The sequence below is a fragment of the Trachypithecus francoisi genome, unplaced genomic scaffold (assembly GCF_009764315.1).
Source record: "Trachypithecus francoisi isolate TF-2019V2 unplaced genomic scaffold, Tfra_2.0 Lachesis_group1, whole genome shotgun sequence".
Classification (NCBI taxonomy): Eukaryota; Metazoa; Chordata; class Mammalia; order Primates; family Cercopithecidae; genus Trachypithecus; species Trachypithecus francoisi.
The window spans coordinates 67,910,729-67,925,027 of record NW_022681454.1 but is presented as its reverse complement, the minus strand read 5'-3'; positions in this window follow the sequence as shown (position 1 = coordinate 67,925,027).

The following is a 14,299-nucleotide window of genomic DNA, read 5'->3' as shown; positions in this document are numbered from 1 at the left end:
TCTTCTTTATTGGGTTCTATCTTCCCAGCACTATTTCACTTTTTTATGGTAACAGATACTTCTCCATCCTTTAAAAAACATATTTTCTTCCCCACTTAAACCATATTATGAAGGAGTTCCAGTCACAATGTTTTGATAATTTATGCAGCTGGACCTGTAGCCTAGACCTAGTCAATCATATTTCCCTATACCTCTAAGCAGAATAATTAAGAGTAGACTTATGATTCAGTCCAGGCCAATCATAATCCTTCCTTAGTATATCATCTATTAGAACTTGGAGAGAGAGAGAAAAAACTGCAGTAGGAAAGGATTTAGCCACGTAGAGGAAAAAAGAGAAAAACTGATGAGGGGGGCAGAATGCTGATGGTATTTTATCTGCAGTTTCAGTCACTGAAGTCCCTGTAGATGATACCTGCTTATCTTCTGTTAATTCTGTGAGTCATAGGATCTTTCCAATAAACACCATTATCTGCTTCAGTTAGTTTATTTGGGTTTCTGTCATCTGCAACCAGAAAAATTCTGACTAGACAACAGTTTTGCAAGATCTGCAAGTTATATTTTTAAAAATAATTTTATTGGCCGGGCGCAGTGGCTCAGGCCTGTAATCCCAGCACTTTGGGAGGCCAAGACGGGTGGATCACGAGGTCAGGAGATCGAGACCATCCTGGCTAACCTGGTGAAACTCCATCTCTACTAAAAAATAGAAAAAACTAGCCAGGCGAGGTGGCGGGCTCCTGTAGTCCCAGCTACTCAGGAGGCTGAGGCAGGAGAATGGCGGGAACCTGGGAGGCAGAGTTTGCAGTGAGCTGAGATAGGGCCACTGCACTCCAGCCTGGGCAACAGAGCCAGACTCTCTCTCAAAATAATAATAATAATAATAATAATAATAATAATTTTATTGATCATGTGGCAAAATATAGGCAAGTAAATCACAAGAAGTAGGACATATTCTAAAATATATGACAATCATGTTTTAAGCCCTTTATAAACATCAGATTTGGAAGAAGAATTACAACTCAAAGAAAAGTCTATTACAAAATAAATAAATATGTTGAGCTGTAATTGAGCTATAAGTTTAATTCAATCAATGGTTTTGTTTCCTTAATAAAAATTTTAATAACACACCCACCTCTCTCAAATTTCATATTCCTCACCACCACAGCTAAGCACTGGAAAAAAAAATTAGACCAGACACGGTGGCTCATGCCTGTAATCCTAGCACTTTGGGAGGCCGAGGTGGGCGGATCACTTGAAGTCAGGTGTTCGAGACCAGCCTGGCCAACATGGTGAAACCCTGTCTCTACCAAAACTACAAAAATTAGCCAGGCATGGAGGCGTGCACCTGTAATCCCAACTGTTTGGGAGGCTGAGGCAGGAAAATCGTCTGAACACAGGAAGAGGAGGTTGCAGTGAGCTGAGATTGAGCCACTGCACTCCAGCCTGGGCAACAGAGTAAGACTCCATCTCAAAATAATAATAATAATAATAATATCATCAATGAGGCAGAAAAGGAGTCAAGGGAAGAACATTCAAAGGTGAGGGTTGGAAAATAAAAATCAGAAGCCTGGAGGAAATGATCATTAGAGAAACAGGGAAATGTCAGGTTGTGTTCGTGGAGTTGAGAATAGTGAAGTCAATGTCTGTATGTCAGAACAAGATGCATTAAGAATCCAATGAAGAGCATAAGAAATGGCACTGTGGAAGGAATTCAAAGTTGAGAACCAGTCAGAATAAAATAATTATGGAAATAAAGGAGTTTAATAAAGAAATCTGGGTATTATGACTTTATTATGGATGATGTCTGTTTTGGCTAAGGTACATTTTAATTCGTCATTCTTCATTTTTGCTTTTATTTTGTTGCATTATTTGTTTTGTTCTAACTTATTTTTAAGAATTACAGTGCATCTACCTGATTACATTTGAGGATTATCTTGAAGTGTCACCACCTAAATGAGCAAGTGAATTAAAAAAGAGAAGAGAAACAAGATTTAGATCTAGATAATTTTGTGGAACGAGGTAATTATATGGCATGTCTTACATTTAAACTTTTGATAATTGTATGTAAAGTTAGTTTAAAGTAAACTATATTAAAGAACATGGCAAAAGTAATTAAATGAACATTTTGTATAATGCAGAGCAATAAAGAGTACTTGTATATTTTGAATTAGAGAGCTGGTACTATTGATGAGAAAAAATCAATGAATATGCTATGATTATTGATTTTTCAAGAGAAACTGGTTCAGAAAAAATAATGTCAGAGAAAAAGGATAAAATTTGCATCAAAAAGCAGTGTTTTATAATTAATTGTTCAGTTCTACATTATCTGTGCTTACTGCCAATTAAGAAAAAGCAATGAGATAAAAATTCCATCAAATTATGAAAGATTAATTTTGCCACCTGTGTGAAAGATAAACATTTTTAAGCCATATTGACGGACATTTATAATGAGGTAAAAACAATTCTTGAACTTTACCCCCCAATTTATTCTCCATATTTTCATTAAACAAACTTAAGTCAGAAAACCTAGTTGATTTATGCCTGATATACATCCTACATAATGAATTTCAATTATAATTATTCAGAAGACTTCAATTCTGAATTAGCGTGCTTTTTTTTTTTACTTTCAATGCAAACCATTAACATCATGTTTCCCATTCTTTATATTCTCTTTAATGATTATGAATGACAATGATGTTTCTCGATTCTATAGCATATACTTTGTCAATGTATATTCTGGAAAAGTTCAAAGCCAAACAAATACAAGTGTTTGCTTTGTTTTGTTTTACTAATGTAATAATTTACCTACATCAATAAAAAGACAAAGGATAGTTAGCCTGAACTATTCTCCTGATGACTTCCAGTTGAGAATTTATATAATATCTTAAATACCACAGTGATCACATAAGTATACAATATTACACATGTGTATTTCTGAAGTTATTTTTCTAACATAATACTATGATATGGCATATTGTATATTAAATAGAATAATTATTGTGTAAGAAAATACATGTAGTTAATTATTTATTTTCTCTAAACTATATTTTTCTCAACAAATTATGTTACAGGCTAATACATGATTAAATTGTCACAGATTAGAAAATATTGAAGTTGGTACTAATAAGGTTAATTATATGTACCCTATCGAAGAATCTATAAAAACTGATACAATTTAATTTTCCAAACTCTCCCCTTCTCTGTTAAAAATTAACATATTCATATATTCAAAACACATCCATGTGAGTTTCCTTTATATGAACTCAAACACTATTAGAGACCTCAATAGTTTGATGCAGACACATCTGTTGAAACCATATGTAATGAAACTCGTGGCAATCCCAATGGAGCCATAAACAGATACGCTATTCAATAACCATTTCCAAGTTCATATATTTAAAAAGTCATAGAATTTTATTTTAACTTTGTGATTTCAGTGAGAGCCATAGAATTCAATGGCTATATGCTGTCCGAAGGCTTTGACTACTAAATGTTGTGTTGCAGTTTCTGAAGGGTATTTCTAAGAGTAACCAGAAGACAGCATCCATATCTCAGAGACACCTGGAGCTAATTTAGTAAGGCACAGAAGTTCTACCACACCGCTTAAGCCAACTCTTTTTGAGGAAATGATGATAAATTTCTTTTGATCATGCTCAAATGGCTTAGGAAATGACTGGGAGGTAGTTGATATTCCAAGATTCAAGCATCCAGTATTCTAAAAAAAAAAAAAACAACAACAACATAACTGTGTCCTAGTTCTGCAATTTTGTTATCAAAACAATTTAGGCCAAACATTATAGTCATATACTTATTCCAGGGCACATCAGGCCACTAATGTAATTACTGAAAGGGTTCTAAGAAGAAGGAAATTAAATTAAGAAAAACTGTTTTGCATGGCAGTGATTTATAGCCTACTTTACTCCCCAACTAGTGAGAAATGTGAAATCCAAGTTTTGCAAAATACAGTTTTAATAGTAAAATATTTGAAAAAGAATTCGTAGGAGGAAAAGGAGACTCATCAAATCAAAGGAGAAGTTATGATCACATGTGAGCCTTTACAATTGTATTTGAATAATAATGGTTCTAAACCTAGTAAATGAAAATCCATTATTTTTCAAGTGTTGCAAACTATTTCAGATTCTGCTCTGCAGTAGGGTGTAATTTGAACTCTGTGTATGTGCACATTATTTGTATATGAATTATGTGGTTTTTTCTATGTCTTCATTTCTAAGTCCTGATTATTTAAACTCTACTAAGCTTTCTGCCCCATAAAATTAGTCTTTGGTACTTGAGTCAGAACAGAAAGTTTTCTCATACATCTCATGTCAATTAGGTCAGGTTAACTCATCATAACATTGTATGCTAAACTATAATAAATACATAAATCAAAAAATGATTAACTGTAAGTTGCAACATTTTCAGGCTTAAAGCATATTAGAAACATTGCTGGAATGAAATAATTTTGCATACATTTTACTGAAGAAATTTGGAATAGAAAAAGGCTTATAAAAATGTTGGATCAATAAGAGATTTCATAATGAAGTACTTTAAATTATTCCAAAAATTATTTTCCTCATTCTTTTACAGTGTTAAATCTAAATCTTTCCCTTTGGTCTCTCTTTCCTTTCTTCCCTTTTTCTTCATTTTTTCCCCCTATCTTTTCCTTTCTCTCTCTCTCATTTCTTTTCTTCCCTCCTTCTTTTCTTTGCAAGTCTAATATCCTGAGATCTCAATTCCCTGTAATGTGATAATTTTAACTCAACCAAGGTCAAAACTACTTCTTACTTATATTTTTGATCAATAATATCTCTGACAATCTGATAACAAGTATGGAGAGTCATCACAAAAAATAAATGTATATGAACATAAAACTTTAATTAGATTTAGAGAATTAAAAAATTGTTCTCCTAAGCCTAAACAGAGACATTGTAGTGACTGATTCATGAACTTCATGTTAGAAAAGAAAGCAAAAACAACTTGAGGTTGAGTACATTATTTTGAATACCTTATGGTGAATGTAACATTTCAAAGAAAAACTAAGTGCTGTTACTATAAGTGAAACAGGAAACCTTCCCTTGTCACGCTTGCAGGACATGCGATGGGGATGTGGCTCGCTTCTTTGGTGCCCCACTGTTCAAATCTCTAGGGGAGCATGCAGATGGGCAGGCTGTGCAGCTCTGACCCCACAGCAGCATCTAGGGGTGAATGTTTATAGCTGAAACCCCCAGTAGGCATGTGTTACAGTGTGCTCTTTCAGTTTAGCCGTCCCTAGGTGGCTTGTGTAAGCTCAATTACTCAAGGACAGAGGGCTTTCTGTATCCTGGGGTTTCTTGCCTTGTTGCACCAAACGAATTCTATCACACATGGGTTTGGAGAATGAGTGCAAGGTTTTATTGAGTGGAAGTAGCTCTGAGCAGATCGCGGAGCCAAAAAGGAGATAGAGTGGGAAGGTGGTTTTCCGCTGGTGTTAGGGCACTCAGCAGCCAGGATCTCCTGCGGCTGCCCCAGCCACACTCCACATTGTTCTGCCGGTCGATGACCTCCTTGACTGCTGGGGCCTGCCAGTGCCTGTCAGTATGCTCTTCTGCTGATGAGTTCCTTGTGATGCCCAACCCCTTGTGCCTCTGCCAGCTAGGGTCACAGGATGGGGGTGTGGCAGGCCAGGGTGGTCTTGGGAAATGCAACATTTGGGCACAAAAACAATAATGCCTGTCCTCACCTAGATCCCTGGGCACAGGCCTGCGGGTGGAGCCCTTACCAGGGACTCTCCCTTTACTACCAAGTGCTTCCCTGCCCTGCTCCCATGTCATAAGCACTAAAGAGAGAGGCTCCAAGATATTTTAACTAGAAATATTATATGACTTCCAACTTACTGAATTATATGCATAGTATGTAAAATCTTGACATAAGAAGCCCATCTGTTAATTAATAATTCATCTAAAAGATTGTTAATGAACAACTAGAATGGGCCAGCCATTGCTTTATAAAAGGAATGTAAGGCAACTATTTGCAAACAGTCCACTTACAGACAAGTGTATTATCTCTTTTCCATGCAATTTGAACATGCAGTCATTTGAGTATTAACAACTATGCCATAAGATATCCTAATAAAGGTAGTATCCATAATAGATAATAGTTTCTGATGACTATAAACCAAAAAACGTCTGAGACAAGTCTCAATCAATTTGGAAGTTTATTTTGCCAAGGTTAAGGACATGGCTGTGACACAGCCTTAGGGGGTCATGACAACATGTATCTGAGGTGTTTGGGCTATACCTTGGTTTTATATTTTAGGGAGACATAAGACATCAATCCATACTTTTAAGATGTACGTTAGTTCAGTCCAGAAAGGTAGGACAACTCAAAGTGGGGGGAGGGTCTTCCAGGTCATAGGTGGATTTGAAGATTTTTTGATTGGCAATTGGTAGAAAGAATTTATCTAAAGATGTAGAATCAATAGAAGAAAGTGGTATCTGGGTTAAGATAAAGGGCTTTGGAGACTAAGGTTCTTATTATGAAGATGAAGCTTCCACGTAGTAAGCTCAGAGAGAATAGATTGTAAATATTTCCTATCAGACATAAAGAGTCCATTCTGTCAATCATAAGATCCCATTTTAATATTAATATTGGTCAGTTGTGTCTGATTTCCAAAGGGAGGAAGGTATAATTAGGGATGTCTAACCTCCACTTCCCATCATGACCAACTAGTGTTTCAGGTTGACTTAGAATGCCCTTGGCCAGGAGGAAGAGTTCATTCAGTTGTTTGGGAGGCTTAGAATTTTACTTTTTGGTTTGCAGCACTCTGTAGCAATCATGCTCAGCTATTTGCAAATATTTGATCATTTAATTATGAGTATTAAATAAAATGAAGTACACAGAAATATATTATAGTGTATAAATACATTTGCAAGTTTTCCACAAGTAGTGGGGAATAGAACTATTACCTAAGAAACAATAAGCTTAATCCCTAGATGGTTTGAAGATATAAAGTAGCCTATTGTGAGTGAAATGTTTTTAACATTTTATCATGTAAATAAATTATAGACCTATTGTATTGCATTTAGTAATACATTTCACTATGAAAACAATGTATTTGGCAAGTAAATTAACAACTTTTTTAAGCTCAAATACTTGCCCTCGCTGTGCACACGTGTAACTGTGCACACTCACACATGTACCACACACAGACAAGAGTTCTGAGAGACCTAATGTGGCAAATGGCCAGAGGCAAAAGGAAGTGAAGAACAGGAAGGGTCAGGTAAAGTCCCAAAGCTAAAACTCTCCATCCCTTCACCACTTGTTTATCCTTGGTTCTTAGCCACAAACCTTATCCTATAGGCACTATACCCGGGAACTATTTCATGTCTTTATTTCTAGATCTTGAGAAGTAAATTGTTTCTGATATCTCATTGAAGAAATTATAGAAGAGTCTAAGAGCAAAAGATTTAGAGATAGGAGATCCATATTTGAATCCTAGTCAAGTACTTGATAGCTGTATGAAACTGGACCCAGACCCTTCTATAGAGATGATCATAGCAATATACATAAATGTATAAAAATAAATATATAATATATATGCTTATATATATACATATAAACATGCAGTCATGTGAGTTTTAATATCTATGTTACAGGATATCCTAATAAATGCAGTGTCAATGATAGATATTAGTTTATTCTATCTAATCCTAATTTATATTATATTATTCTGTAGCTCTCACCCATACCCCATATATGAAAATTTTAATTTAAGTGCATTTTAACGTATTTCCCTGATCCTCCATTTAAAAAGACACTTTATTTCCTTCATTTGGAGGATGTGAGAAAACAAAGTAGTCTTAGAAAAGCTCTATATGTATTACAGATGAATACGTGTATGTGGCAATAATCCAATATGTCATATACACATAGTAACTGTTACTGTATATGAAGTTTTTTTAAAAATGCCTACTTCTTAACCTTCGTCCTCTAGATTTTGTGCTGGAAAACAAGGGATCATGTAGATGAGAATGAAGAATTAAATATGTGATTTTTATGGGTTTCCTGGTATTTATATAAACAACACAAACATTTCTTATTTACAATTGATATCACTCTGAGATGGTAAACATAAAATCACTTTTTATTTTATAAATTTATATATAGATATTAATTGTAAATAAGAAATGTTTCTATTGTTTATACAAATATCCCAAATCTAAATATATTTGTACATTCTTTCTAAAAGTTACTTTTCAAGAAATCTAAAATAAAGACATTAACTTTAATCAATGGAGGTATTGTATCTCATGACACTCAGTTGGTTATTTGATACTTTTTAGCAATTCGTGCATATGCTTTGATGGCTCATCAGAAATTCATAACAAACCAGATGATAGATGATCCGTCCTGATACAATGGCCACATGCAGATACAATTTATTCTAAAGCAGCAGTTATCAGGACTTGGTTGTAAAGTAAGATAGATTCTTTGCAAAGTATCCAGGCATTGGGAAGAAAGTGAGAAGCAGAAAAGGCTTATGGATACCCACTTCTGCTCCTATTGGTTCTCTTATTACCCAAGTGCTCTTGCAGATATTGTCCCTAATTTCAATAGTTGAATTAAGAGGCAGACCTATGTGCACATGGAGATAGTCCATCTGGAGGAAAACCTGAATGTGGAACCAAACCTGTGCCAAAGTAAATGTTGCATCTAAATGATTCTCCTCACATGACTGCCACTGCTGAGACAAGCCCAGCTACATGCTGAGCTAGATTGACAGAGAATGCAAATTATTTTCCCCTATTTTTTAAGGAGGAATTGAGTGCTCACATATAGCTTACTTGCAATGACATTTCCTACTTCGCTTTCCCTAGAGGATATATACGCTCATGTGTATCTAAAATTGAAAGCAATTCTATTTTCCAGTTGTAATGTGTGATTGGTTCATTTTTTTAAGGATTTAAATGCTAGTGATATCATTGAATAGATATGAGACTTATTTTAGGAGCAAATGCTGAATTTTGCTTCTTCTCTTTGCTTTTCACGTGTATTCCCTCCCTCTGGACACCTATACTATTTTGCAACATATGAACTTAAATTTTCATTGTCAAGCTGCAGGTTAGTAACCATTTGGTTAATAAAAAGTATAAGATTCTAAATTCTTATTCATATAATCATATCTTAATTGCCACTGAATCTATAGGTGTGATATTGCTAAACAGATGAAGAACAATAAAATTAGATTCATCCTGGGGGGCTAATTCTTTAGGGAAACAACATAAGTGTATCCTAGACAAAATAAAGCTGTAGATATGGACACCTTGCTTATTTTACCTATATAAAAATAAACCACAATCTTTTGACAACTGTCTTCTGTTATAGTTTTTATTTTGTTAAATAAGGGAGAAGATGCAATAGAAAGACACAAAAATACTGACTTTTCTTCAATTTGGCAGTCAACATGAATAGCATTCAACTTCTTTTGAGAATTTATATCTGTTTGTGCATATGCATTTAATTATTTTGATAAATGCAACACTTTTTTGCTGTGGTAGAGTTACAGCATGCTTTTACTGCGACCTGACTGATTAGCAGAAAGAGTTTATTCAACATGAGGCTCAGAATTATGGCAAATGAAGCCGGGTGCGGTGGCTCAAGCCTGTAATCCCAGCACTTTGGGAGGCCGAGACGGGCGGATCACGAGGTCAGGAGATTGAGACCATCCTGGCTAACACGGTGAAAACCCATTTCTACTAAAAAATACAAAAAACTAGCCGGGCGAGGTGGCGGGCGCCTGTAGTCCCAGCTACTCGGGAGGCTGAGGCAGGAGAATGGCGTGAACCCGGGAGGCGGAGCTTGCAGTGAGCTGAGATCCAGTCACTGCACTCCAGCCCGTGCGACAGAGCGAGACTCCATCTCAAAAAAAAAAAAAAAAAATTATGGCAAATGGTTACCATTGCCTATGTTTTAACGTTATATTTATCTGTCCTTAATTATGGTATTATGCATGGTTTTATATACATATAAAGAATAAATAAATATCTGTGATTTTTGTAAGTACTAGTAATTCAGCTTTTCATTTTACCTTTGAGTTATTATTTTTTGTGTGGATGCTCTCTTGTATCAGTGGTAGCAGAGTACCCAGTCCTAAGGGAGAAGGTACTGAGGCAAAACTTAACAAATCAAACATCCAACTTCTGTCATGCATCATGAAGTGTGAACTTTAACTCCAATTCTTGAAGGGTGCTGACTATCCAAGGCAGAGTTCTTGGGACGTGTGTACATTGTGTTACTTTAACTGAACTTAAAAATAGGTGGGTACCATATGATTTTCCTGTTGCCACTATAAGAAATTACCACAAACTTGATGACTGAAAACAGTAAAACTTTATTCTGTTATAGTTTTCTGGGAGTCAGAAGTCCAAAATCAGTTTCACTTAAGCTAAAGTCAAGTTGTTGGCAGGCCTGTTTCCTTGTGGAGGCTCTGAGGAGATAATCCACTTCCTTTTATTTTTCAGCTGCTTGTGGTTGTGCATATTCCTTGGCTTGTGGTCCCTTCTTCTTTAAAGTGTATCACTTCAATCTCTGCTTCTTTGATCACCTCCCTTCTCAGGTTCTAAAGTGAAAACTTCCTTGGTTTTTTTCTTAGAAAGACACGTGTGATTATATTTACAGGTCACAGGGATAATACAAGATAATCTCAACACCCTTATTTTATCCCTATTTTATCCTTCTCACTAACTTAATCACATTTGCAAATCTCTATTGTCATAAAAGGGAACAACTGTACCTTCTGGGATTTAGAATTTAGATATCCTTGGGACTCCTTTTTTTTTTTTTTTTTTCAGTCTTACACTGGTACTATTATTTTCCCCGTTCTAAAGATTTAAAAAAAAGAGGAAACACTTAATCAACATAGTCCGGGTCTCAAGGTCTCATGTGTAAAAAGGTACAGAATCAAGATTCTCTTTCCATCTGATTCTAAACCTATATTTTTATCCATAAAACCCTTAATAGAATAGTTGTGAGATCCTTTTTATGTCAAAATTTCAAATGGAAGATGTATGAAAAACTGCAAGTATATTGTAGACATATTTTATATTCAGAAGATTCTCTGCATTACGGTTTACAGACTTCTCGCTTTCATTATGATTAGTAAGAGGTAAGGATCAGTGTTCACATAAGGAAAATCTATTTTTGATACCATTATCATAATTTTATAAAGACTGTTATTTCAATACTAATCGGGAATAAAGAATGTGTGCCAGACTGATTCTGAAAGTGTTTTACCTTTTGACTTTTGGCTTTCATAATCATGTAAATATAAACATACATTAAATAGGCCCACTTTCTCCAGAATTCTTTGTTCTGAGGAAAGATTAAAACAATGTCAAAACACAAAGTAAGTGTATAATACAGTGGGGGTTAGTAACAATCAATCCAGGGAAAACAAACAAGCCTGTTTTGTATATAGACCCAACCTAACTGTTTTAAGATTCACTAATTCTTCTGAAGAAAAAAATAGTACATGCATTCAGAATTAGATTTGTGAAAAAACTTTATTTTTTATTTTCATAATAGTCACTAATTTCATTGTTTCAGATTGGAATCACTAAGGGTAAGGCCTGAAACATTAATTTCTTACACATGGTTCATTGAGGGAGTACTCTCAAGAAAACAGAAGTGAAGATAGAAGAGAGTTGTATTAGTCCCTTCTTGCACTGCTATAAAGAAATACCTGAGACTGGGTAATTTACAAAGAAAAGATGTTTAATTGGCTCACAGTTCAGTGGACTATACAGGAAGCACACCAGCTTCTGCTTCTGCGGAGGCCTCAGGGAGTTTTTAATCATGGTGAAAGGCAAAGGAGAAATGAGGCATCTACGTGGCAGGAGCAGAAGGAAGAGATAGAGAGGGGAGGTGCCACACACTTTTAAAACAACCAGATCTTGTAATAAGTCACTCATTATCACGAGAACAGCACCAAGGGGATGGTGCTAAACCATTCATGAGAACTCTGCCGCTATGATTCAATCACATTCCATTAGCCCCCACCTCCAACACTGGGTATTACAATTTGACATGATATTTGGGTGGGGGCAAAGATCCAAACCATATCAAGAGGAAAGAAAGGAACAAAATAAAGATGTGTCTCAGGAAGTCTATAGCTATGGCCCGATCTCACAGGGAGCTATGGAGCACAGAATTGGTCACTTGGAACAGGGTCTGGCCTACTGTAACCCTTGTGAGTCAGTAATTGACTTCAGGCTGTGTCTGAAGTTGAGTCTGATAACCTAACTCCCATTTAACATGCTGACAAGAGCCAGTCTCTCAAAATGAGCTAGCTGGAAACTGTTAGGATCTAAGGCTCACACTAACTTGGCTGGGCACCAACCATGCCCCCTAAATCCCTAACTCCACCATTCTGAAATATCTTTTTACTCAAATAACATGTCTTTGGGAAATCATTTAATTTTTGTATATCCTGTCTCTCCCCTCACCCTGAATGTTTGTAAATATCTCCGGTTTTCAAAATGACTAATGGCTATAAGTACATAATTAAATCAACTTGAGTAAAAATGGTAAAGTTAATTAATTAGCTAATTAATTCAATATACTAAATTGCTTGGTTTCATATTATTGACAAATATCCTCTGATAAATTGTTCTATTTTAAATGGTTAGCGGGCAATATGTAAACATAACTGAAATACCAGTACTATATATTTAAGTATTATCCTACTTTGCTTCACATGAATGAACTATCGGATATATAAAAAATGTTAAACATTTTGTGTTTTGAAAACACAAATTATTGCATATTGAGTGTGTAATAGTGCTTTTACTTCCAACATTAATCATGCAAAATTTTGATCTGTCAAAAACCTGTGGCCATTGCCTGACCCATTTCATTAAAAAAAAAAGTTTTTCATGCTTATTGTAAGAGGAAACAATGTCTTAAGCAAACAGTTGTTGCATCAGACCATGAAACTTTAAATAACTTTTACCTAAGTAAGTTTGTTGAAAAAATGGCAATTTTCCTATTTAGTTAATTTCTCAGTGATCCATGACCTCAAAGAATACAGAAGTAGCACACCGACTGCTTGCGATGTATCTGAAGAAAAACTATGGCAACAAGTTCACCATATTTGTAATTAGAAGTCTGAAAAAGACTTCAACTGATCTCTCATAAATAGAAACCTCTGACATTTTCAGACTCCAGGCCATGAAGGGCACAGGCATTATTTGATATATTGTTAAGAAAGAGGCCCTGTACTTACAGGTACAATATATTTGGCTGATAAGCTACCATAAGTCTATCCAGTGTAGTAAATGAAGAAATGAAAGTGGTAAGTTTCTTTATGAGATCACAAAAATATTGCATTTCTAATTTTGCTAGCTTCATCAGCGAAGTAAACATGACTAAATAAAGCACCCAGAGAAAACGTACAGGCTTTGCAATCTAAATATATTTATTTATAGTGTTTTGCAAATATATAATGGAAAACCAAACATAATTCCTCATGCTTTTTTTCTTGTCCTGATCTGATTAAGTTAATTTAAAGGGGATTCCATTTTCCTTTTGAATGTTTCATTTGTTACCATAAACACATTGGTACATTTGCCAACTCCAGTTCTCAAAACAAACCACCAAATTCTTTTTTTGTTGTTGTTTCATTTGGAGACTAGATTTTCTAAGTAGGAGGTGGAAGCAGAAAGTTCAAACATCATCATCCTCAAAGCCACCACTAAATCAGAAAATACAAAGTGCTTCAAATTTAATTCTAGTCTTAAATCAATCCTTCCCAACATTTTAGCAAAGAAAATGTGACATTTTTCTTCTGGCTCTTCAAAGCTCTGGCTGTATATATAAATAAAGAAAATACAAATGCACATAAATTAGAGAAGCCACATATAGAAATTCACATAAATCAATTAAGAAAATTACATGTTGCTCTGATTTATTTAACCTTAAAATACTAGGTAGCTCCTTGGATTCTCATCCAAATAACAATATCCATTTACAGTCCCTGTCTTACTTAGTAAATCATTCTAACACTCCCAATCTCTCAGGCAGCCAAGAACATAGCTGCTGGGAGTATATATATTTTGACCATCTAATTGTAATACTACAGTATGTTAAGTATTGTCTTTGTTTACATTGCTCTAAAGGAATACCTGAGGCTGGACAAATTATACAGAAAAGAAATTTATTTGACTCATGGCTCTGCAGGCTGAATAGCAAACATGGTACCAGCCTCTGCTTCTGGTGAGAAACTTAGGCTGTTTCCATTCTTAGTGCAAGCAGACGGGAACAGGCA